We start from the raw sequence: 26717 nt of genomic DNA, 5'->3' as shown, positions 1-26717 counted from the left end.
ACACCCCCTCACCGCCAGCTGTGACCAACCAGGAAGGGGAAGGGGGAAAATAAACACTTCCTAAAATGACAGAGGCCAGAGGCAAATGGACCTCACCTCCTGTCAGTCGAGCTGATGGTCTTCTCCAGGATAGAAGCAGAGAAGCTGAAGCTGGTTTCTTCTCTTCATTCCTACTATCCCACAGGTGGCCACTCCGCAAGCTAAGAAAGGCCCATCTGTGAGCCTATGGCGCCACCTAGCAAAACCAGAGGGTCCTCGGAGAAACACTGAGCAGGGAGGCTCTTGGGTTTTGTCTTGGTTTGGTTTTTTTCCACAACCAGAAACAGGGGGTTTCCATTTCATTCACGGAGTTCTGGGAAATGGAATTTGTATAAAACCTTTCTTGCACATGATGGAAAACATGTATTAGCATCTAATGAGCGAACTTGGCCCAAAGGCAATTGTAATCAAAACATGAGGATAAGAGTTTAGCTCTCTAAACTTGCATTTTTTCCCCCAGCGACAGCTGTGACTCTGCAGTTTTTGCTTCAAGAAGAATTTGGTTCTGCGTTAAGTTATACATTTTGAAAACTGACAGAGCTACCATTTCTCCTGTTTGCTTTTCCTTCCCCCCCCCCCCCTTTTCTCTCCCAGGTCAGATTTACCTGTGAATGATGCCCAGAAGTCCTGAAGGGAATCACCACCAAGGACAGATTCTATAGGCGAGTGTAGGTACAGTTCAGTCAAGGGGACAGTCTGACAATTTTACAATGTCACTGTGCCCCTCCGGGCTCAGGGGACAGAGATGAGGTTTCCCCTGTTCCCACAAACCCAGCCCCATAAGGAAACACTTGCCATGCACAGTTGAAACCACAGATTGCCAAGGAGTCCAGGTATACCCTAACCATAAATGGCCATGGCCCTGCCCAGAAAGCTGGAGCAGCCCTCCCATCAGAGATGCGCGCAGCTCCGAAGGAAAACAGAGATTCAAGGTTGCATCTCAGCTTCTGCCCAAATCTCTTTTGAGACCACATTGGGAAGAGGCAAGTCTTTACCTCTGAAAGGGTCAGGAGACCATAGAGGGTCTGAACATGGTCTTCTGGAGCCAAATGCCTAGGTTCCATGTTTGCTTCTTTCAATTTAAGCCTCTCCTCAGTTCTCTGGACAGGAAGAGAGAATTCTAGTACCTGATGTTTCCATAAGGTGAAGATTACATGAGATAAACCATACCAAATGCTTAGGATAAGGCCTGGCACATGGCAGGTGCTTCATAAATATTAACTAGTGTTTCATTATCCCAGAGTGTAAAGAAACACACCCGAGTTTCCTTGCACTGTAATAAATCGACTATGGTTTTCTTTCACATCCGAAGATTCTCATGAATCAGCGTTGCAAACTGCTTGTGTAGCCACCCCTCAGTGGCAAATTCTCTGGACTGTTCCACACTGGCAGCAGAAACAAGAGGAAATATACCACCTTAAAAAATTCTCTTGAGGAAGCATGCAAAAAAGTTGGAAGACCACCGATCTACCTCAAATGGTCCGACGGATGCTCCATTAATGCTGTTAGCGCGGTTTCTTTTCACTTGCCTTTATGATCATTCTGCAAACCCCAGCACCATCTCTGGTTGATTCAGTGAACATTCCTGAAAGGTCTAATCACGACAAGGCTCTCCTTCATGTTTTACCTATTAGACAAGAAGTTTCTTAGGTGCAAGAATCCTGCCTAACCACTCCGTGCCTTCAGGCGACTAGAAACTGTTTTGCACTTTTGGATTAAACACCTAGACAATTTGAAAAATGGTGATTCGGAGTCAGATACTACTTGTCTACTGAACTGACATTACAGCCAAATGAAAGCAAGGCTTAACTTTTGGAGCATCTCTTCAGGGTCCGCCTCTGGGCACTGTCATCGAACCTGGTCCACGACTGTCATCCATCAGGGCCTCCCGAGAATCAGATTACAACACAGCATTACGGACAGCCCATTTCATAGGAAGTGGCAAACTGATGTCTTTTCCCGCAAGGTGAGGGCCTGAAGAATTTACCAGAAAGCCTCTGACACAAGTGAGTAATGCCAGTGAAAAAGCACTTTATCTTTAGAAGTCATGGGATACACATCAACATATAAGACTTTTAAAGCTGAAGCCAGAGTGCCTTGCCTCCTTGAGCTTCACAGACCAAGACAAATGAGACTGTGCCCGGGCGTTGGTGGTGGGGAAAATGACGTGACAAATTTCAGATGTCCCATATCTTGGGCTTCATGTGGCTTTTTAATGTAGCTCTAATTGAACTGCAAAGCAAAGATTATGAATATTAATTTGATCTATCAACAGAGTGGTCTACTCTTGTCCTAATTTTTTAATGCTCATCCTGGGGCTGCGTTGCATGATCACACACTCTCATCTGAATGGGGTCAGCAAGTCCTTGCTGAAAAATTCTTACAAACTTTTTATGGATGGGAAGACATGGACGGATATAAAAAGCTTTATTTGATTGCTGTATTATTTAGCATTTGATTCCGAGTCTAGCTGCAGTGTTCATGGGAGGCATCCCCAGAAATACAGTCTTTACCTGTTTATATTGACATACTTAAGTAATAGCAATTGCAAACCCTGACATCTTCTGACTTAGGGAACAGCTCTTTATAAGTGAAAACTCTGGGGCAGCCCCAGTGGCCCAGCAGTTTAGCGCTGCCTTCAGCCCAGGCTGTGATCCTGAAGACCTGAGATTGAGTCCCACGTCGGGCTCCCTGCATGGAGCCTGCTTCTCCCTCTGCCTGTGTCCCTCATGAATAAATAAATAAAATCTTAAAAATAAAAAACAAAAAAAACCTCTGTTCACTGCAATTTGAGCACAGGATCTTTATCCTTCCTTATCATTACTTTACAGTGATGTACTGGAGCCAGAGAAGAATCACTGGCTTCATGTACCTTCATACCAAACCAACTTCCTGCCTGTGATATGCCCCTAATGAAGTATCAGGCTGTACAAATGATCTGTTTGGCTGCAAAATATGGTCAAGTATATATACACATACACTTAAAGATACATGACTTTCTGAATTCAATATAATTCCCATCAAAATTCCCCTGGGCTTTTGAGGAAACTTGGCAAGCTGATTCCAAAATATGTATGAAAGAGCAAAAGACCAAGTATAGACAAGACACTCAAAAAGAAGAACCACATGGGAGAACTTGACTTCCAGATATTAAAATTATTCTAGGGCTAAAGCATTTAAGATAGCATGGTATCGGTGGGAAAAAGTATAGTTGGACCAGTACAGTGGAATACAGAGCCCAGAAATAGGTCTACTTTGCATTGAAATGTGACCAGTCTTTTTTTTTTTTTTTAAGATTTTATTTATTTATTCATGAGAGACACAGAAAGAGAGCCAGAGACACAGGCAGAGGGAGAAGTAGGGCCCCTACTGGGAGCCTGATATGGGACTAGATCACAGGATCCCGGAATCATGACCTAACCCCAAAGCAGATGCTCAACTACTGAGCCATCCAGGTCCGGTCTTTTCTAGCACTGACATTAGAGATCCCTGGGAGAAATATTTTTTCAATATATGGGTGTGGGGAAAACAAATTATCCATATGTTTTTAAAAAATAATATTGAAGCCCTTACACTACAATTTCTGGTATATTAAAAACTCAGAAGTAAAAGTAGAACTATAAAATTTATCAAAGATTAATATAGAGGTATAATTTTATGATTTATAAATATTTCTTTGAAAAAAATACATACTATAAATGATTCTTAAAATGAAATCAACTGTTTTAAAATTAAGAGTTTATATTCCTTAAAAGACACAATAACGAAAGTAAAAAAGTTAAGGCAGAAACTGGAAGAAGGTATTTGCAACACAAAGGATTAATCTCCAGCATATATAAAGAATCCTCATAAATCAATAAGAAAAAGACAACTGATAAGTGAGCAAAAGTGTTAAGTGTGTATTTCTCAGAAGAACAAGAAATAGACAATAATGTATTATTCTGAGTGATTTCATTAGAAATTAGAAAAAAAGATACAAATTAAAACCACAATGGTCAGATACCCTTTACACAAACAGTGAGAATCCTGATAATAACCAACGTTAACTGAGAATGCACAGCAATCGTTATGCTCTGAAGATAATTTGACGCCATCCAGTAAGTTAGAAAAGTAGATAAATTCTCTGACTCAGTAATTCCACCCCAAGGTATAGTCCCTTGAGAAATTCGTGCACTGTGTACTAAGAGACATGTGGAAGAATGTTTCATAGCAGGACTGTTTGTTTGTAATTGGGGAAAGAACCCTGAAAACAGGCCAAATGTTAATAAACAAAAGAATGGATAAATAAATTGTGGCATATTCACAATGAATACATCAATGGACAAGTCAAAAAGCTACACTCATTACAGATGGAATTCAGAAAGAAAACTCGCTGAGTGTAAAAGCAAGTGATAGAATATATCCAGAATGACTCCATTTAGCTGACATTCCAGAACATGCAAAACCAAACAATATGTTCTGTGGGGGTGTAAATACATCAGAGGTGACTATAAAGAAAAGCGAAGGGATGATGAATACAAACATCCAGGTAGGAGTTCTCTCTGATAGGGAGTCAGGAAGGATCACACTGAAGGCCTTCCAGATAATGGTAATGGTCTTTCTTAAGCTGGGTGGTTGGTAATGGATTTCTGCTGTGCTATTATTATTCAAACTTCCCAGTTTTAAAATATTTTTATCTTGAAATAGTTATGTATTCACATAGAAATTTAATTTATTTTTAAGATTTATTTATTTATTCATGAGAGACACACAGAGAGAGGCAGAGACATAGGCAGGGGGGAAGCAAGCTCCTTGCAGGGAGCCCGATGTGGGACTCGATCCCGGGACTCTGGGATCATGCCCTGAGCCAAAGGAAGACGCGCAACCGCTGAGCCAACCAGGCATCCCTCACATAGAAATTTTTAAAAGGGCAAAGTGAGTTCCCCTGTACCCTCCATCTAGCTTCCCTGAGTAGTTCCTATAGTTCAGTGATCAAAACCAGAAAGTCTAGACGCCTGAGTGGCTGAGAGGTTGAGTGTCTGCCTTTGGCTCAGGGCCTGATCCAGGGGATCTGGGGATTGAGTCCCACATTGGGCTCCCTGCATGGAGCCTGCTTCTCCCTCCGCCTCTGTCTCTGCCTCTCTCTGTGTCTCTCATGAATAAATACATAAAATCTGAAAAAAACAAAAACAAAAACAAAACCCCAAACCAGAAAGTTGACCTCGGTGCCACACTATGAATAACCTGCAGCCCTTACTCAGATGTCACTGTTTTTTTTGACAGGGGCTACCTGGGAGTGAGCGTGCACGTGCGTATACGTCTATGAAGTTTTATTGAGGCGTAGATTCCTGTAACCACCACCACAGTCAAGATACAGACCTTCTAGGTTACCACAAATACACTGAACCATCACACCCTCCCCTGAGCTCTAACCCCTCAGCAACAGTCTGTCTGTTCTTATTACCAAAATGTTGCTACCCTGTTTTTCTATCTATCTATCATCTATCTATCATCTATTTATTTATTTATCTTTGTTTCTTTCTTTTTTAAAAAATATTTTATTTATTTATTCATGACACACACACACACACACACACACACACAGGGAGGCAGAGACACAGGCAGAGGGAGAAGCAGGCTCCACGCAGGGAGCCCGACCTGGGACTGGATCCCAAGACTCCAGGATCATGCCCCGGGCCAAAGGCAGGTGCCAAACCGCTGAGCCACCCAGGGATTCCCCCCTGTTTGTTTTTCTAAATGTTCTTTGGTACCTATTTAATACTTTTAAAAAGCTCAGATTCCAAAGGGAAGAATGCGCAGCACATGGAAAGGAGAGGGCCACCCCCTGTCCTTAGCCAATGCGGGCAGGTCTGCTGAACAGCCGGGCGCTTCCCGTTCCACACAACTCACCGTCCCCACCGCCTCGGGGACCTCGGGTACAGATAAAGTACACTTGTTTGTCCTCTTCCGAGGGTCATCTGGGGATCAGAAGAGCCCCCCGGCTTCCCCAGCCGGCCCCTCCCCCTGCACCCCGGCCACAGCGACGGGCAGCGGTTGATGACAGCCCCTGTCTCGAGGGTGAAGTGAGCCCAGGGTGCGGAGAGCTCACCGAACAAATGAGACACAGATGGAGGAAGCACAGGGGTGCTTTCAGTTACCTGATCGTGACTGACTGCACCAGCCATGTCTCTTGGAGCTTCCCCCCTGTCCCCTCGGTCCGCGAGGCTCCTGCAGGGCTCAGGCTCGGGGTCAGGCCGCTCCAGAGGCAGCCGCCCTAGCGTGAAGCCAAGCGTCTCCTTCCATTGGAACCCCAGCCTGGCTGCCCGTCCTGCAACCTGCCCCACCTCTTGGGCAGTTGCCTCCTTCTCCCCAACCAGCCTCATGGGGAGGGAGCCTTCCCCCGGCCTAGGCCTCTTGACATAAAACCAAAACTGTATCCCTTTTGGGCTTTTCTAATTCCCACGATGCTTACCACATCTTTCAATCCTGGTTCCAAACAGCCTCCACCTCCTCCCTCCTTTTCTTCCCCCTCTTTCTCATTGAGGTGTATTTTGTTTTGTTTCCATTTTACAGTGCTCAACCAGGCATGTATAGGCAGACCCTGCCTTTGCCACAATCAATCAGTTCTTGGAATCCTTCTCATGAAGGGAATCGTATTTCCTTCTAAGAACAGTGCCACGATCAGAGAATGCATTTCTGAAAAAAAGTCCAACCACAATTAAATAGGTTGATTAAACTGAACTCTTAGGATACTAACATGTCATTTGAGAAAGGGGTTGTAGACAAATCTGGGAAACACTGGATTTAACGAAGTGAATCCCTAACCCCTGCCACTGCAAGAAGGCTCAGATCTTTTGGTGACTCATAGACATTTTGGGGGTAGAAAGAGGAGGTTTCCATGGGCTACTTGAATGTAGAACAACCACCAAATTAAAGCACATGTATGACAATAATGTATCATTTCTTAAAAAGCAAAGTTAAAAGACCTGAAGACGCTCTATTTTCCAACTCCCATAAAACGAGCACAAACACGCTCCTTCTGCTAATTATGCTCCTGCTTGCTCTCCAGACCTACCCTCCACCTCGCCATCTCCCCAGGGCACCTGACAGATACGAATGGCTCTTTTGTCCTTCACTAGGCTGGTCTTGTCCACAAGCATTGATCCCAGGAGCACTTCCCAATAAATGCATTCCAGAGAACTCAACCTCAGACAAGAGTCAAATATCTGTGTAGATCTTATGAGAAGAAACAGCCCCTCCCTTTTAATTTCCATTTTCCAGAGGCAAGTAGTTCCAGCTCCTTGGTATGTTTTTTGCATATCTCTGAAAAAAATGTTCATGTTGCTACTTTTGAATAATGCTGTTTTAGATATTACTCATTAACTTTCCTCCATGGAGACTCAGGATATTGCTCTCTTACACACACACACACACACACACACACACACACACACTCTCTTCTCATCCACCTATGGTCTCAGTAAAGTCTGAATCAATACTCAGTAAACATATTATTATCACTATACATAAATGATAAAGCTTAGCAGTGTAATATCACATGACTGCTTTTTTTCCACTCACATTTTCTTTCCCTAAAGTTAGCATGTCTTGCTTTTCCATTTGCTCAATTTTCTATATATTTATTTATTTCCAAATGCTTCCCTTCTTGATAAATCTCTTGACAAATTCAAGTAAATTAACATTCCATCAATTTCATCCTCTTGAAGATATCTCTTCTAGAGACTCTGGTCTACAGGTTCCTGAATGGATTGACTTCTAGTGCCACCCCCTCTGTTTTCTTGGTCTCCTCTCCCATCATCTCCAGGACTTCCTTCACATCTGTCTTGCACTGGATCTCTTGTTTTCCTCTTCACTGGTTTACTTCCCTGTTTTAGTGGGTCATATCCTTCAGTAGTTTTAGCAACAGCGCATAGGAGGTCAAGTTTTTGAGATCTTGTTTATCTGAAAAACCACTTATTTTACCTTTGTACTTGGCTAATTTGGGATGGCAGTGGATCTAACGCCTCCTCCTTCTCTAAGCATTTGGCAAAAATTTGGCAAAAATCTCTTCTTCCTTATGTGGTTTCTCTATTGGCTTAGGTATCCATGCAAAAGGAGTCTTGAACAGAGACCTCAATTTATAAGTGAAACACATCCTCAGGATAAGAAGTTGACTTATATGCCATAGCCAAATATCAGTTTAGGTCATGTGAGGAACTAATTATTTTTTAAAGTCAAGTTCACTTTTACTTAATGGTTTAAGCTTAGATGTTTAATTTCAAATATTTTCATTTCTCAAGAAAGTATATATCATTATCATTGATATTAAGGAAAAGATTTAAATTCCCTACTGAAACACAGAGGTCTTGATAATCGTACGAAAAGCATGAAAGCTAAAGAAGTGCCAAAGTAAAAGTTTCCATATTAGGATAAATACACAGAAAAATAATTGTAGCAGACATTACCGCATTTTATTGTTTGTATATATACACATTTGCATATATATGCATATTTTATATATGTGTATGTATATATAAATAAATATATAGTTTGACCCTTGAACAGAGTGAGTTTCAATTGTGAGGGCCACTTATATCAATTTTTTTTCATAAATACAGTACAGTACTATAAATGTATTTTTTCTTCCTTATGATTTTTATTTTTTTTTAAGATTTTATTCATTCATGAGAGACACAGAGAGAGAGAGGCAGAGACACAGGCAGAGGGAGAAGCAAGAGCCCGATGCAGGAACTTGATCCCAGGACCCCAGGGATCACGACCTGAGCCAAAGGCAGATGCTCAACCACTTAGCCACCCAGGGGCCCCAGAAAGCAGTTCTAAGAAAACATATTTCTTCGTTGTAAAGGCACATATCAACTTCTTAGTTTCTGAGAGGCTATTGCAGAAAGGGCCAAATAATTATAAAGAAAGAAAAGAAAGAAGTAGCATATGGTAGTGAAAATTGGGTGTTATTGATGATTTATTGAACTAGAGGACAAGCAAGCCACCAATGCTTAGAGTGAAAATGGAAGCTCCCAACTATATAGCTCCCCACCCCCCCACACACACACCACTCCCTTATTTTCAATAAGCCCTTTGGTTACAATATTAAATGTCTTGGGATTTAAACATTGGACACTAGTCAGAAAGGCAACGTTAGACTAATATAGCAACTGATGCTGCAGTCTGACAGCGGGCTGGTGAAACCACTTTGAAAATGTTTCTTTCTGTTCAAAAGAAGAACAAACTTTAAAGGAAATTTTAATGAAGACACTAAGAAAAAAAAAATTCAGTCAAGATGGATAATTCCCCAGAAGGTTATTCAAGAGCAGTAACAGGAAGCATTTAATAAACTGGCAGCAGAACAGAATGTGAAAATCTCCCGTTTTTAATTTATTTAAAATACATAGAATCAAAGTGTTCCAATTAAAGTGAGTAGCTAACATGATAGGTTCAGTGACATGTTTTATAGATTAATGTCTCTGTGGTTTACACATTCTGACACTCGGAGAGGACTATTTATTGCAGTTATTTGAAACAGTTGTAAACTGTGTCTTACACCAAGAAATAACTGAATTTTCTCTTTAATAGAAATGTATACACCACACTTATTTAATATATATTGACCCTCTTAATGATATTGGGTTTTTTAAAGTATATCTTTTAAAGATATGATCTTTATAAGTAAAATGATAGGATATTTCAGAGTTGCTTCAAAATTACCCCGTGGAATGAAGGAAAATAGATAATCATATAGATGGTGTAACATGGGACAGGAATATATTATTGTTTAAGTTGAGTGATGACTATGGGGAGCTTCTTACACTACCTTTTGTTATTTCTGTATAGGCGTATAATTTTTCTTAATACCAAGGTTTTTTTTTTTTCTTTTTTCTTTTTTTAAAGATTAGACCCCATAGGTAAGAGGCTAGGCAGCTGTGGTGGTTTTGATGGTCATAGTTTCTAGAGGGTTGAGTTTAGAATATTTCTCTTGATCTCTGGACACTATCTGTGGGGCATCTCCTCTGTGCTGATGCTGCTTCCAAGGCCGCCTACAACAATGAGCATGGCCTGCATATTGTTTAAAAACTGCCAGTTCGCAAAAGTCATCCTTCTGGTGGTGACACATTTAATCCTTGAAAAGGTAAAGAAACAAAACTAAGGGATCGTTAACCTATGTATATTTACCCTGGGTTCATACTTGGTCCAGGGCCATGAGTCCTTCATGACTCAATTGTCCTAGGCGTGGGCTGCCTTCAGCTCTGAGGCACATATTTTCTTGACTCAGTTTAAATGGGAAGATTGATTTGGAATAAGTCAACATATAAAAGGGAATACACCTATTTTTTTAACAGATTATTCGAAAAGAGCTTATTCCAAAGGTTTCGTGGTTTTGTGTGAAGCAATCATATATATTAGCAGAAGCCCTGTTAAAGGATGGTGGGAGGCTTCTGAGCCTCCTATGATACTCTTTGGGCGGGGGGGGGGAGGGAAGTGCTCAAGATCAGATGCATTTCCAGATGAAAACTGCATCAAACTGTTGATGGTTTAGCATTTTATTTGGGTGATTTATCTGAAAAAAACGTAGCAATATAATAAATGTTTTCTCAGGCCGTTTGTTGCCTTGACATCTTTTTTAATGGCAAAAAGGACTGAATTTGTCTTTCCAACAATACATTGGTATTCATGCAAGATCATTCTTTTTTTCTAATGGGGTTTTGTTTTTGTTTGTTGTAGTCTGAGAAGAGTACAAGGTTCAAGAGGGGGAGCTGTGAGAGAAAGAACCTAAAAAATTAGAGGCTAGTGCAGGGAGACTTGGCATGTTACATTTCTATCAATAGGTACAGGAGTCCTTCACCATCCACACACACGGGTGGCCAGTCTCTCTCAAGAACGTCCTTTCTCTGCAAAAGCCAAGTCAATCTCTTCACCCTGTCCTACTTTATTTTGTGAATTGGCAGTTATTAAACAATATGCAGGCCATGCTCATCGTTGCAGGCAGCCTTGGAAGCAGCATCAGCAGAGGAGATGCACCACAGGCAGCGCCTGGAGACCATGAGAAATAGTCTCAGCTCAAGATTTATAATGGAAGTTGGAATAGATTTGATTAATTTTTTAGAAAATATTAATCTCCCTCCTCCTTCCCCCTGGAACACAAATATACTTCTCCACCCCACTGACTTTGGACTTGACCATGTGCCTCATTTGGGCTAAGAAAATGTAAGCAGACATGATAAGAGCAGAAGCTTTAAATGTGGCTGTGTGTTTGGCTTCTCCCTCTGGCTTCTGTGATCCAGGGAAGAACATGCTCTGGGTGACTGCTGATCAAGGAGACTGTGAAGATACACAGAGTACACCTGAACCCAAGTGAAGCCTGAAGCCCAGGTGACCAGCAGCCTGGAGCAGAGCTACCCCGAATGATACACAGACCTGTGAGCAAGAAAATATAAAAGCTAGTATTGCAAGCTACTAAATTTTTGGTGGTTTTTTAGGCATCAGTATGCACCAGTCGGTAGCTGACTAACAGAGAAATCATCTACATATAACAAGGAAACTGAAACACGGGAGTGGATGTATTTTCTAGGCAGACTGTGTATAAATAACAGTGACTCTTGACCAAAGTTGTAGACTTCCTGAAGAAGTACTGATCACCTTTACTAAATTCTTCTCTAGGCTTCCTTCATTCCCTCTGTCTCCCTGTGTCTTCACGTGAGTCCATCTGATTGACAGAATCTGAAACATGTTTAGAGTCCTAGCTGCAAGGATGTTTGGGATATGTAAGTTTTTAGCTCTCCAGCCTTTACGACCCAGAAGGAGGCCTCAATGGGACTTGAGTGGGTCATTCTACTCTTTCTAATATACCACTGTGAGAAGAAGGAATTCAGGGAGGAGAATGAAAAGATGAACCTAGAGAAAACTGGAAGATAGAAATTATGGCAAGATGGTGTATGAAGAAGTGAATGAGTTAATCACTTAAATGATGCAGAAGAACACCATGTAAAAATGCAAAGGAGCTACTGAATGGGGCAATAACAATATCCCTACAAACACTGGGATGGTGAAAAGACAAAGTAGAAAAAATAAGGCCTAAAAGAGTCCTCTTTCCAGAACTTTGGTGGAGCAGGGGAGGGAAAGGATGTGGTTAGCATCCATGTGTTCTTGTGTAATAGTGAATCATTGCTCACTAAGGGATTAGTAAATTTGGTCTGCCCTGAATGGACTAGAAACAGTCTTAATTTATCTCTTCTTTGTAAATTTTTTTTTTTTAAACTTGTCCTCTCCTTATTTCCTGAATTAAGGATCTTCTTCTTCGGTCTCCCAAGTCTTCTTATGAGTCAACAGAAGTGACTCTCAGATTCCCTGTGCATTTTCTTATTGTCAAATCATCACAGCCCATAACTGTGAGAAAGGTCCCCAAAACTGCTGTCGTTGCTCCGTCTGTGCTCTACTTGATCTTTGCTCCACACTGTCTGCATCTCATTACCTCCTGGCAAGGTCCTTCTCTCTCATTCACTTTCTTTATTCTATAATTCATCCCAATTCTCACATTGTGCTCCCAGATCTCAGGCCTCATAGTCTTCCAAGTTGAACCGTGGCCTCAGGGCATTGGTACATATGCCTAATGATCTCTCGATATCCATCTTCCCTTCTTCCTTTTAGTAAAAAAATCTTCCAGGTTGTTTTTTTTTTTTTTTTTTTTTTTAATCTATCTAAGCCTAAGAGAGACTAACTTCTTGGCTTCTCAAGCAGCTGGATAGGCAATTACATCTGAACCCAAGGGAGTCTCTCTCCCCCTTCCTCCTGCTGGAGAAAGGTGTTGGCCAGAATGCTCTTGGACCTTGTGTATTTTGCATGTCAGAGCTGCCCACCTACCTGGACCACTCACCTCCTGACTGTTAAATGAGGAGGAGATCAATTTAGGTGTTAAGTAAACCACAGCAGTTTGCTTTAGACTGTTCCTTAAATAATACAATGGCCATGAGACATAACCCTCTCCTTGGTGACAATGGCTGTGTGGTCCTGCTGCCACACGATGTGTAGGACTGGCTTCACAAAGACCACTGTGTCTTCTGGTCTGACCTTCATGATTTGTTCTCTGTTTCTTATCAGTCTCCTCTGACTAGAACAACATCTAAAAATGTTTCTCATCTATTATGACATTTGTAGCTTGGAGGGGAAAAGTGAACAGTACTTGATAGGATTCTTCTGGAAGTTTTGTCCCCTCGGGAACAACATACACACTGTCCATGATTTTCTGGCATTGGCGTCAGTCAGTTTGCAACAATTCCAAGCTCTACCACTTAAGAGTAATGCTATCTAACCTTTCTGTGTCTCAGTTACAAAACAGGGATTATTATCATTGTACCTGTCTCCAAAAGTGGCTATGATAATAGTTTTAAGTGCATACAGTGAAATTATCTTGTTTTAGGACAAAATGTGACCATTTGAACCTCTCCCTGGATCTTGGAAAAGCTTGTGCCATTAGCTTCACAGGAAACTTATCTCTGCCTACCGTACAGGGTCATGAGAGTATGATACAAGATAGACCCCGGGCCACTAGCACATAATGCATATTTGTGCTTATTACATACACACAGTGACACCCGCCCCCCCTCCCCAGGCAACACAGAGCTAGCTTGACTTGGCCAGCAGAGCAAGGCTAGATTTCAGCCCTCACTCTTCCCCTTGACTGGGAGCCTCCAGCATTACAAAAACTCAATGCTGCTGACATGTTGTGAGGTTGATGCATGCCACCAAGGTGTCTGGCCAACTGGGTGGGGTAGGTGGGAACTAAACTCAAGTCCCCTTCTCTCACCAACTTGTGTGTCTCAGCACGCAGGGACACATGCCTGCCAACAGGGCATTTTGGGCTTCACACAAAGGCTCTGTCTCTCTGCCAAGTCCTGCACCCACGTTTTGCTAATGAGCATAGAAGCACCTTAGAGCTGTGGGTGGTCCAGCCCATGATACCAGTGCATGCAGCAGCACTGATAGCTGGCACACAAGAAGCACGCTGTGATATGAATGGTGCTCTTCTGGGCCCCCTATTCTCTCCTTCCAGTGTAACCATCTCCTTTCTTGCTCGATCTTATATAACTAATGGCCATTTGAAAGGTTAATTTGCACATTTTAAAAAAGATTTATTTGTTTGTTTGTTTATTTATTTATTTATTTATTTATTTATTTATTTATGACAGACATAGAGAGGGAGAGAGAGGCAGAGACACAGGAGGAGGGAGAAGCAGGCTCCATGCCAGGAGCCCGACGTGGGAATCGATCCCGGAACCAATCCCAGAACCCCAGGATCATGCCCTGGGCCAAAGGCAGGCACCAAACCGCTGAGCCACCCTGGGATCCCCTAATTTGCACATTTTTAAAGTAATTAGAAACTTAAGTTGCTCCAGGGAATTGCTTTCCCGGTATGTCCCTGTGCTTTCTGGAGGATCTACACAAGACATTGATTTTGCCAGCTTCCTTGGCTGGCTGTGTCCTTGGCACACTGGTGGGAAGGAATTCTGGGCTGCATCCATCTTGGGAACACTCTGATCTCATTTATGGCAAAGTTGAGCCAGAGGCCTGTTCCTGGCCTGTATCAGAGCCTGGGAGCGGGGAGTGGGTGGCCAAGCATCAGTACCCTGTGATGGCCGACTTGTCTTTGGGCACCAATGTGGGAAGACAATGCAAATTCCTGAAGGAGTCTATTCTCTAGAAAGCTAGTGGCCACTAGAGGGCTCTATAGGGTCGGTCTCTCTCACTCTCTCTCTCTCTTTATCTCTCTTTCTCTCTCTCTCTCTCTCTCTCCCTTCCTCCCTCCCTCTCTGCAGCTTATCCCACTATGAGCTGAGAGGTTTACTGAGCCGCTCTGGACCCTAGGGCCTGCTAAGGGATTGAGGGGGATAGTTCTATTTTCCAGGTTACGAAAGCAGAAGCAGGAGAGCAGAGGCCTTGCTCACCCACTCACTTTATTTCTGCTAAGGGAGTTACCCTGAGGCAAAGAGCTTCTTGGAAGCTCAATTTCTCCAAAGTAAACATGCATTTACAGTTTTGATAATATAAAGGCTAACTTATACTCCTACCAACAGCATTTGAGAATTAACTGTTGATCCACGCTCTCATTAGCATTGGACGTGATCAATGTAAATTTTCCAATGCAATGGAATAAAAATACACATTGAGCAAATTTTCTTGTTTTTAATGAGCATCTGTATTTTGTCTTAGTTCTATTCTCTCAATGTTCTTTGCCATATATGAATAATAAAAAAAATGATATCTATTTTTTAAACCACAAAATCTCCCTGTGCAAAGGAAAAATGCCTTTCATGTAGCTCTTTCCTACCAGAATATCCAACCACCTTGGCCTAGCCCTCATCCTCTCCCAAACACAGTGTCTGTTTTCCTACAAGGACATTGTTCACTATGTGGATTGCTCTGTTCTCATAGTTTTGTGACTGAGCCTGTCAATATGTGGATATTGTCTGCTTTAGATTAAAACCACCTAAAGGGCAGACCTGGTTGCCTGATTTTCTCTGTTCAACAAAAATGTATACTATGCAGTAAGCATTGCAACTGGCAAAGATAAGTTTCAGACTTGTCTTCTCCTTCCCAACACAATAAATCTAATATGCGATTCTGGCCACAGTTAATGTATAAAACAGAGGATTTGGCTAGCATCTACGCTATGAGGAAAAATAAGCACTAAACCAGAGAGCTGCCCTCTGCTGATTAAAGGGAAAAAAAAAGGCTTACTAGCATAGCTTCAAATTCATAGTCTGTAGCAACTTATAAAGGAATTTGAAGTGTCAGCTCTGGTTTCAGATGCTCTGAGGATTTCTTCTCCACTTGTGGAAAAAAGCCCTGTTTTTTACATTATACATATTTCTTTTCAAGGAATATATGATCAAAATAAGCAATTTCTTCAAAAGTATAAAAAAATGACTTACAGCCTTATCACTTAAAAATAACCACAAAGAACATATTTTATATTTCCTTTTCAGTATATGAGAATGCATACACATATATAAATATTATGTTTCCCAAAGTTAGTGACACAAGATTCTGTATCTTGCTCTTTTCACTGAACACTGTCATTTTCCTGTCATTACAGTCTTTGAAGCCTGGTATGTATGTATTTATTTATTTATTTATTTATTTATTTATTTATTTATTTATCTTTTTTTTGAAGCCTGATATTTAATGGCTGAATATTTCACTATAAAGGTATATCGTTAATTTATTAACCAAGTTCCTTCTGCGCCCAGACATTGTCTTCATGCCTTCCTGCTCCTGCTTCCTCTTCTTGGGCACACAGGATGCTTCCATGTCCCAGACTCCCTTGCAGTTCAGTTGGGACCATGGACTAAGGTCCAGCCAGCAGAATATGGGTGAAAGTGGCCCTGGCCTTAAAGCCAATCCTTGTCATCCTCTCGCCCTCTCTTCTGCTACTGCAGCATCGGGCAGCCCTGGGTCCAGATGGCATGGCTATCACCTGGAAACAGCCTCCATCCTAGAACACCACTTGGAATAGGGAAGAGCATCTGGCATCCAATAGGAACAGAGGGAAAGACCAACCTGCCTGTGCTCTCTGCACACCACCTAGTGGTGCCCTAGGTGAAGATAATGTAAGACCTGGGAGTTGTTCCCAACTTTCCAATATTCCAAGTAAATAGCAACGTCAGGTAGCACCCATTAGGATTTTCCTCCTATTTTAAATAAACAAGTAGCTATTGTTTCCTTCTTTATATGCTTGTATAATTTTATAGCTTTCTATAGTCTTTTTTTTTTTTTTTTTTTTTTTTTACAAAGTAAAAAGTGGAAAGAAACAAGAATTGTCTTTGAAGTTGAGGTTGTCCTGGGGATGGAGGACTTCCAGCCCTGCCTGGAACAAGGGCTCCCTCTTCCCCCTGGGAGAGTCTGTGCCCCAACCCAGGCCCCTGTGGGTTAGGGGCTCTCTTTCCACCAGCTCTATGAGGCCAACTTCTATAACAGTTGCAGGGTGCCAGGAGCGGGATCTCAGACTCCTGCTGCACAGCTTGTCTCAACAGAGACCACTTGGAACCTCAGGTCTGTTTGTGATGGAAAAGCCCATAGTTGGCAAGCTTGGCCCATTTACACATAACATTCAGATCAGTGTATCCCATTTTGGGAGGTGGGGGGGGTGTCATCACAGCACTTTAAATTCTGATTTTTCTTACGAAATAATACATCTATATATACAAAAATTCAAAAGATATAAAAGGGTAGAAATAGTTCCTCAGCCATCTAGTTTCTCAGCCACCTAGTTCTCTTCCCCAGAGGCAATTAATGTGGTTTCTTCTATATCTTTAGAGAGATTATAATTGATTCTAACTTGTGTGTAACAACCAAAACAAGTAAAAAATGAGGTCCTTCCTCAATCAAGTAAGGCATTCTTTGATTTTAAAAATTATTACATTTTAAAAATTAAAACATTCGTGACAAAAAGCCAGTCTACATAGACAGGTCTAAGATGAAAGGACAAGCCTCCCTCACACACCCCACTTCATTCTTAGACCTTCTCCCCAAAAACAATCACAGTTAGCAATTTCTTGTAATCTTACTCAAAACATTCATAGGTATCTATCTCATAAACATGAACAAGTTAAATAGGTACCATGGACATACTAAATACACATTCCTGACTCTTAACTTTTTTCTTGGGTGTATTTCCATAGCAGTACATACACATAGTCTTCTTTCTTTTGAAAGAATAGATCATAAAATTGGAACATCTCTTTTTTTAAAGATTTTAAATTTTTTTAAAGATTTTATTTGCTTACTCATGAGAGATACAGAGAGAGGCAGAGACACAGGCAGAGGGAGAAGCAGGTGGGACTCAATCCCCGGACCCTGGGATCACACCCTGAACCAAAGGCAGACGCTCAACCACTGAGCCACCCAGGTGTCCCAAGTTGGAACATGTTTGGGCTGTTGCTATTTTGCTATTATAAACCATGTCCTTTTGACCCCATTTTTCCCACAATGTTTTTGTAGTGAGTGTTGGGGTTTGTGTGTCCTTGTGTGTATTACAAATTCGCAGCCATAAACATTTGTAAGCCTAAATTTCCAGTCATGTAGAATATTCTTTCTTTCTAAGAAAGGGAGAGTTTCAAAATAAATTGTTACCATTCTTCTTCAGAACATTTACACCTTCATCCTTAGGCATCATTTTCCAAAAATTTTGAAGAAGACAAATTTTTATGATTATCTTTGCTAGAAGATTTAATAACATTGAATAATATTTCTCTTCTTCTTGGGTGTTTCATCTTATTCTAGTTTAACTTGGTTATTTTGTGTTGAATTTCAGCAAACATTTCTCCTCAAATGCCTTGGGCATGTGGAAATTACCTGAGCATTATTCCAAAGTGACTAAGCATCCTCTGATGTTTGGTAATGGACAAAATAATTGCTGTTGTGTTAGAACTAGATGAAGATGGTGACATGTGAGAAGCTGACAAGATTCCTTTGGGAAGTTTTCATTTCAGTCTGGGTAAAATTAATTTAAGCACAACGGAATCATGAAAATAAAGAGATGGCTTACTGTAACTCCCTCAAATAAATTGGTTTCTGGCATTTGAACAAAGTTCAGAGGAAATACAAAGATAAGTTTGACCACACCTCTTTGTTGCTTAAAACTCTTTCCTCTGTAGTATAGTGCTATTGAAATGTATAAATCTTCATTCTAAAGTGATGTTTAAGACAACAGATTGATTGGGATGCCTAAGTGGCTCAGTGGTTGAGTGTCTGCCTTTGGCTGAGGTCCTGATCTGGGGGGCCTGGGATTGAGTCCCGCATTGGACTCCCCATGGGGAGCTTGCTTCTCCCTCTACCTATGTCTCTGTCTCTCTCTGTGTCTCTCATGAATAAATAAATAAATAAATAAATAAATAAATAAATAAATAAATAAAATCTTAAAAAAAAAACAGATTGGCTTTACATGATTTCAGCAGTTTTTCATCAATTTCCAGATTGAAGTAGAAGACAAGCATATTTCAATCTTCTGGAAAATCTAGATTGTTTCCATAATAGTCTAGTGGAAAGAAATCTAACCTAGCAAAGGAAAAGAGTTCACGCAACTTTCCCTCAACAAGCTAGTAGTCACTTAGCATGTGAAAATACAACTGTAGGAGTGCCACTTTTAGTAATAGATGGGTAACTGCTATTAAACTGAACCACCTTCACATAACAACATAAAGCACTAGAAAAAATATTTTTATTTTTTATTTTTATTATTATTAATTTTTTAGAAAAAAATAATTTAAAAAAACCCCACATCTAAATGAAGTGGAGAATAACCAACAGCAGAAAGATTAGGGGGAGAAATGTAGGTGTCAACACTTGGAGGAAGGGAAAGAGTCAGTTTCCTACACTTTATACCCTTTAGTCTGAGACTGGCCCAAGTCTGTGTAGTGAGGGGGTGTCTAAAAGTCTGTCAGAAAATACACAATATTTCTGGCTTGAAGAACCAGAGATCACAGTTTGGGGCAACCATGCTCTTTGGAAAGAATGTGAGTAGGGAAATTGCAGGAGAGAGAGAGCTAGAGAGGAATACACTGGGTTTAAAGTCTACAGCATGCTTAACTATGTCTGAAACGTGCTTCTGCATGGCAAACTCAAAGCAGCTCTTCTTGAATTTGCAAATTCAAGAAGTTTAGCTAAGCCCCCCAAAACTGAATTCTCACCAGAGCTACTATTTACTGCAAGTAACATCAAGTCTAACCATGTGAACTATTCATTCAAAAATAAAATCAGTGCCATTGGCAGAACATAACAGAATCCAGTCTTTCTAATAACATTATATTCACAATGTCCAGGTTACAATCCAAAATTACTTAACAACCCCTAAACAAACAAATAAACAAACAAAGTAGAAAAATGTGATCTTTTCTCAGAAACAATCAATGGAGACCGGCTCCACAATTATCCAAATATTGGAATAATCGTGCAATGTTTTATAAAAGCAGCAATTATTTTTTTAATAATAAACTTATTTTTTATTGGTGTTCAATTTGCCAACATACAGAATAACACCCAGTACTCATCCCATCAAGTGCCCCCCTCAGTGCCCATCACCCATTCACCCCCACCCCCTACCCTCCTCCCCAAAAGCAGCAATTATAACTACACTCAGTGAGGTAAGAGAAATATGTCCATAATGAACTAAAAAAAAAAGGAAGTATCAGTAAAGAAATAGAAAATATATTTAAAAGAACAAATAAATAAAAATTCTAAAACTGAAATATATATCTTTTAAATATTTAAAATTTAGACTTTTTAATTTAGAAAGATTTAATAGCAGAAAGAAGATAGTGGGAGAGAAGTCAGCAAACTTAAAGATAATTCAATAGAAATTATCTAGTGTGAAAGACACAGAGGGAAAATATTTAAAACAATTAAAAGGGGCATCTGGGTGATTCAGTCAGTTAAGTGTCTGTGTTCAGCTCAGGTCATGATCTCAGGATCCTGGGATTGAGTCCCACATCTGGCTCTCTGCTCAATGAAGAGCCTGCTTCTCCCTCTCTCCTGCCCCTGCTTATTCTTTCTTTCTTTCTTTCTCTCTCTCTCTCTCACTCTCACTCTCTCTCTCTCTCTCTCATTCTCTCAAATAAATAAACTATTTTTTTTAAAATAAAACATTAAAAGAGGGGCACCTGGCTGGCTCAGTTGGTAGAGCACACGACTCTTGATCTTAGGGTAATGAGTTTGAGCCCCACATTGGGTATGGAGCTCACTTAAAAAAATTAAAAGAGCCACATGGGTATTTGGGACTATACGAAGAGGTCTGGCATATTTGTAACTGGAGTCTCAGAAAGAGGTGGGAAAGACAACGGGGCAGAAAAAACATTTCAAGAAATACTAAAAAATGCTCACATATGGTAAAGAAATTTGCAAACTCAAGAAGCTTAGCAAATGCCAGGTAGGATGAATAATGAAAACCAACACATTATATACACAGTTATTTGAACAATTGATGATTTGTCAGAAACAATGAAGGCCAGAAAACCATAGAACAACATCTTTAAATTGTTGAAATAAAAACACTGTCAACGTCAAATCCCATATCTAATAAAAATCTCCTTTAACGATGAAATGAAGTAAAGCCATTTTAAAATAAAACCAAGAGACCGTATTCCAATGGACCTCCACTAAAACAAAAATGCTAAAGGCAATTCTTCAGGATTAAGGAAATGAGATCACATGGAAACAGATCTTTGGGAAGGATTGAAAAATATTGAGCAAGGTAAACATGTGGGTAAATTGGAAAGACTGTCCTCTTAATTTCTTTAAAACATATATCACATTGCAGGTTTTAGTTTGTCATAGATATGATACATTTTAAAAGTATAATGTAAAGGACAGGCAGTGCAGTTAAATGCACCTATTCAGTGAAATAGTACAATATTATCTCACATAGATACTGAAAAGCAGGCTATATATTGTAATTTACAGAGCAAACACTAAAAAAAAAATGACATAGCAAGGAATAACAAAAAAAACCACAAATTAAAATAGAATTCTAAGAAATATTCACATAATATAAAATAAGGCAGAAAAGGACAAATATAAAGACAAAAAAAAAAAAAACAAAAAAACCCAGAGGAAACAAAGAAGACATACAGTAAAATGGCTGGCTAAACCCAACCATGATATTCATGCCTTAAATGTAAGCGTGCTAAACACTCTATCAAATTAAAATGCAGAGACTATCAGACTGGATTTTTTAAAAAGTCCCAACTATTTAACTGCCTGTAAGAGATGCTATTTAAAATATAGATAGGATTACTTATTTTAGATTAAGTTTGGCAAAAGTCCCAAAGGTTCCCACTGAATTCTCTCCAAGGACTACCCCCATTGTATTACTATTCCATCCCTTTAGCATTACCTCTCTCACTCTTACTTATTCCCAGAAATGAGAGCCAAGAGAATAAAAGCAGCAATCTAAACAAATATATTCCACATTCTCCCTAAGGCCAAGGGGGAATAAAATAGAAGATCCAAGAGTTCTCTCGCTGTCTGGTTTCTGAAGATTTCTAGAACACAACGTGAACACAATTACGACATCCAGCAGAGGGCAGATTGTGTAAAATCGATCAATTAATCCATCAATCTTCAAGTAATATCTAGTTCAAATAAAAACTCCTTTTGAACTATTAAGGATAATGTTATCCTTCACCAAAATTCACTTAATAGATATTGAAAGGAAAGCAAATCATAATTAAGTAATTATAAGGGATCCCCTGAAGTTATAAAATGTGAATGTAAAAAAATAAATAAATAAATAAAAATAAAATGTGAACGTTCCATGTGGCTCTCTAGCACGTTATCAACCTCTCGCCTCGTCATTTTTATATATAAAAAGTTGGAAGTGATAGACATCTCATAACTAATCAAGCTTTACGATATATCAAATTAAAATATTTTCTGGAATCCTATTTAGTTTTTCACATGAATACATTTACAAAATAACTTTTTAATTTCCATTTTCTCTTCAAAAATAATGCCAGTATTGCCCACAATCATACTTTAAGCAGCACCCTCACAGCAGCATATTTTAAGACCTAGACGTGAATCTTTAAAATATCAAATGTGATATATTGCCCCCCAAATAGAGAATTCTTATCCACAGGCACAATTACAAATTAGCATCTACTACTTACCGGATGAAGCTACTTTTCTTCAGGAAATTCCCAGCTTCTTTGAATTCCATCAGTGTGGTTATCCAACATTGCCAAACGTGTAATTTTAGATATCTGTAGTAGTTGAACAGACAGGATCAGGATTATATTTCACAATTTACATAACTGATTTCATATATCTCTATGCATATCTATGCCCATACCCATATCTATATCTAGTGTCGCTAACAGTTACAGACCTGTTTGTCCTCCAAGAAGTTGGATAGGGTAGGGGTACATCCCACTCATGCTTTCCCTATAATAGGTACACAGATGAGACCTTCTGGTGGATGATGGAGGATGAGGCAGGACAGATTAGGGATCATTTCCAAGGTCTCTTGATTTGGTGTCTAAATTAAAGTTTGGGCCATTCACCGAATATAAGAGAATCACATAGAGGAAAGTGAAGACTTTGAACTTGGACACATGGGTTTTGATGCACAAATAAATTGGCCTGGAATTCAGGTGAAATAACTGCAATCAACAGAAGATTTGGGACCATCTGTGCACAAGTGATCATGAAATTCAGAAGCATGGATGTGTTCACTTGGGAGACTGTGGATTCAGAGGAGAATGTCAAGCGTGGAGGCCTGGACACAGCAATGTCTAAGGAAGAAGGAGAAGGCCAAGAAGGTGATGGGGAAGAAAGTCAGGGAAAGGGGGCAAGTGGAAAGAGTTGTGTTACTGAGTTCAAAAGGAAGAGAAAGGGACTCCTGGGTGGCTCAGTGGTTGGGTGTCTGCCTTTGGCTCAGGTCATGATCCTGAGGTCCTGGGATCGAGTCCTGCATCAGGCTCCCTGCTGAGTGGGAAGCCTGCTTCTCCTTCTGCCTATGTCTCTGCCTCTCTCTCTGTGTCTCTGATGAATAAATAAATAAAATCCTTAAAAAAAAAAAAAAAGGAAGAGAGAACAAGGTGGAGGAGGGTCAGATGAACAGAATAAATACGTATTTTCCCAACATATTCTTGTGAGTGCTAGACAAGGAAAGGTACTTCAGCTCTTAGATTAATACGCCTTTGGCATTTTTTATCTTTTTCATTTCAGCTATTTTCAGGCTAATTTAAAAAACTAACCTTCAGAATACTGAGGCCATGCATGTTTATATATCAGTTTGCCAGGGCTGCTGTAACAAATTGCCACAAATTGGTAAAATAATTAAATAATTAAAATAATTTATTATCTCATAGTACTAGAGCCCAGAGGTCTGAAATCAAGGTGTTGGCATGGTGAGTGCCTTCTTGGTGAGTAAGGAAAGGGATAAGGCACTGGCTGGGAGAGATGGGAGGCTCCAGACTAGGCTCTGAAACTATTTGGCAGAGAGATTAAGACAGCAGACCAAGAGATAAGGAAACAAACCACTCATCCTGGATGTTAGGGAGGATTTTTTTTTTTTTTTTTTTTTTTGGTGGCAACTACATTGTAACCACAGAATATGACCAGACCTCAAAGGAAAAGTAAGCCATGACAGATGTTATCAAGTCTTTGCTCAAACCAAGACAGCACAAGAATTTCAAGGCCACAAGCTTCCTGGTCAGTTCTCAATGAAGGGCTGCCAGTAAAAGCCCACAGTGGCAAACCACTCGGAATCCCTCTTACTCAAGAGAGCTTTTTCCTTTCCTTTCTGTCTCCCCCTCACTTAATACTTTTTTTACTTCCCTTCACCCTTTTGTGTCTGTGAGATTCATTTTTCAACTCTGTGAGTCAAAGAACCCGGCAATCCTGCAACGTTAGGGGCTCAGCGGGAGAACCTGTTCTGTACCTTTCTCCTGGCTTCTCCCAGTGGCCAGTGGCTGGCCAGTCTTGGCATTCTTTGGCTTGAGGCAGGATAACTCCAATCTCTGCCTCAGTATTTAGATGGCATTCTTCCTGGGCGTCTATGTCCAAATGTCCCTCTTCCTGGAAGGATGGCAGTCATTGGGTTAATACAGCAGGCTCTCATCTTCGCTTGATTAAAGCAACAGAAATATTTCCAAATTCATATTCTGAGGTTCCGGCTAGCCATGAGTTTTTTTTGGAGGACACTATTCATCCTAGTACGCCACCCTAAGGGTATAATCACAAATTTACAGGAGCTATAGTTGCTAAACTCTAGAAAGAGGGATACATTTAAGATATTAAAATGGTACACAAAATAAATGAATTATAAGTGGGCACCTGTTAGAGGAGGTCATTGAGAAGACACGGCACTGGTTGACCCATGAATTGGACCTGGGGAAGCAGAGGCCCTCACCCCCTTCACCGTCCTTGGAATGTATGTTCTGCACAGTGAAGCCACTTCAAGGACACTGTCTTAAGAGAGCAATGTGTTACTGAGACCATCTGGGCTTTACACCAGCTGAACCCCGGTAAGGCTTCTACATAAACTCTTAAGATTTTGATTTGCAGCTGCCCAAGACAAGCCTAGTATGTGAGCTCCCTTTTGAAATTCTCAGCAGGGCACTTCCAAGGTTGGAACCAACAGAATGGAATTTTCTGCAGCTTGGTCTCCTTCAGTCGTAGTAGGAGCTCTAAGTAAATTAAGGCTCACTTTGTAGAAATTCTTCACACTTAATGTTTTTAAATTTGGCATCCCATCTGCTCTAAGAGGCATCTCTCAGAACTGTTTCCATAAAGAAGAAATTCAAAAAAAATTTTTTTCACTTACTGAAACATAGAAGCTTTCCCAACCCTTTGGGATCTGGTTTGGTAGTTTGGATAGCCGTGCAAATGGCTAAACTAATGGACACTTTAAAACCCTGGAAGTAATGAGGTGTGGCAAAGGACCATACGTTTATTTAGACAAAAGTACCTTCTCTTCATTTTCATCAAATATTTACACTGCACCATGGTCTTTGTGGCACCATTAGGTAGTAAATGTATCGAGGCCTAAAACAAAATTCTCGCCCTGGGGTGACAATGGGAGAAGCAAAAAATTGTGCACAAACCCAGAAGGAACATTTGGGCTGATTCTGACATGTTTTGAGCCACTCAGTCAATTCAAGAAGTGATTCTAGGATAAGAAGATTCTTGAGCAATCCTTCTCAATCACTCCTCCTACAGTGCTTGGCATTCCTGAGACTTTCCAGGGTCCCCAAACCGGACCAGAACAGGTCTAGCAAAGCTCCATGAGTAATCCTCCAAGCCATCAGGCATCCCAGTCCTCCAGACATTGGAACACCACCGCTCTGTTCTCTGGGTCCTAGCGTGTCACAGAAGCGTGGTGGTTCTCGACCCTCTTGGGAGCTTCCCACCTGAAATCTGAAACTGGCCAGTACTTGCAGGGCAGGGAGCCATCTAAGAGAGACACTGGCCACTCCAGGTTGGTAGGTGCAGTTCTAATAAGCAAAGTGGCCTTATGTAGGAGGCTTGTCTCGAGTGGCAATAAGATGAGCGGATCCCCGGATCCCTCTGCCAAACCTTACAAGATAATGCAGAGGCCTTAACAAGGTCTGGTCACTATGGGTGTTCTCAAGGTTAGGTCACTCCCTCAAGGCTATGCCCACAGAGCAGCCCCTGGGAGCCCAACCAGCAAGCAGAACCCACTTTCCAAAGACAGGGGAAGCTCAGGATTGTCCAGGTGCAGCTCAAGGGTCAGCTGGAGGTCATATCTTTTCCATGACCTTCCCCAACAGGGCAATATTAGCATGGTCTCCATTCCAGCTCCAGGGCTCTCCACAGTCCAACACACAATCATAGGAAAAAAAAAAAAAAAAATAGGTGCCAAATAGGTATTTCAGAGGCCCCGTATTTGAAACGTGAGTTTGGAAGCCTGGATGGCATTTTTAAGAGGAAAAGCAGGTGGTGGCACACACGGCCCTTTTGTGAGACAAAGGCTTTTGGGCCGTTGCTCCCGGTGAACCCGGGTCAGACAGAGGCGGCCCGGGCAGGAGCGAGCGAGACCCAGGGTCCTGGACCTGTTCAAACACCTTAACGCTGCGGCCGCCGAGGGGACGCACAGCCTGGAGCCTGGGGCGCTGTCCCCTGCCCGCGGGGGACTCCGCGGTCACCGGTCACCGGCCCGGGCCGCCGAG

At 40.9% G+C, this 26717-nt stretch overlaps 1 long non-coding RNA gene across 3 annotated transcripts in view; it reads right to left on the bottom strand.

Annotated features, from left to right (window-relative positions):
- LOC144312966 (uncharacterized) overlaps positions 1 to 26690 on the bottom strand; it is a 50062-nt gene extending 23372 nt beyond the window's left edge. For 2 of the 3 annotated variants that reach the window (XR_013378611.1, XR_013378612.1), the window contains exons 1-4: positions 24862 to 26690; positions 24467 to 24750; positions 22692 to 22784; positions 97 to 2271 (exon numbers count right to left, since the gene is read on the bottom strand). This is a non-coding gene — a long non-coding RNA (uncharacterized LOC144312966). The remainder of the gene's footprint in view (positions 1 to 96; positions 2272 to 22691; positions 22785 to 24466; positions 24751 to 24861) is intronic. The other variant, XR_013378613.1, reaches the window with a different exon arrangement.
- Positions 26691 to 26717: the final 27 nt, after the last annotated feature.

The sequence above is a fragment of the Canis aureus genome, chromosome 4 (assembly GCF_053574225.1).
Source record: "Canis aureus isolate CA01 chromosome 4, VMU_Caureus_v.1.0, whole genome shotgun sequence".
NCBI lineage: Eukaryota > Metazoa > Chordata > Mammalia > Carnivora > Canidae > Canis > Canis aureus.
This window is presented reverse-complemented; position numbering and strand designations above follow the sequence as displayed.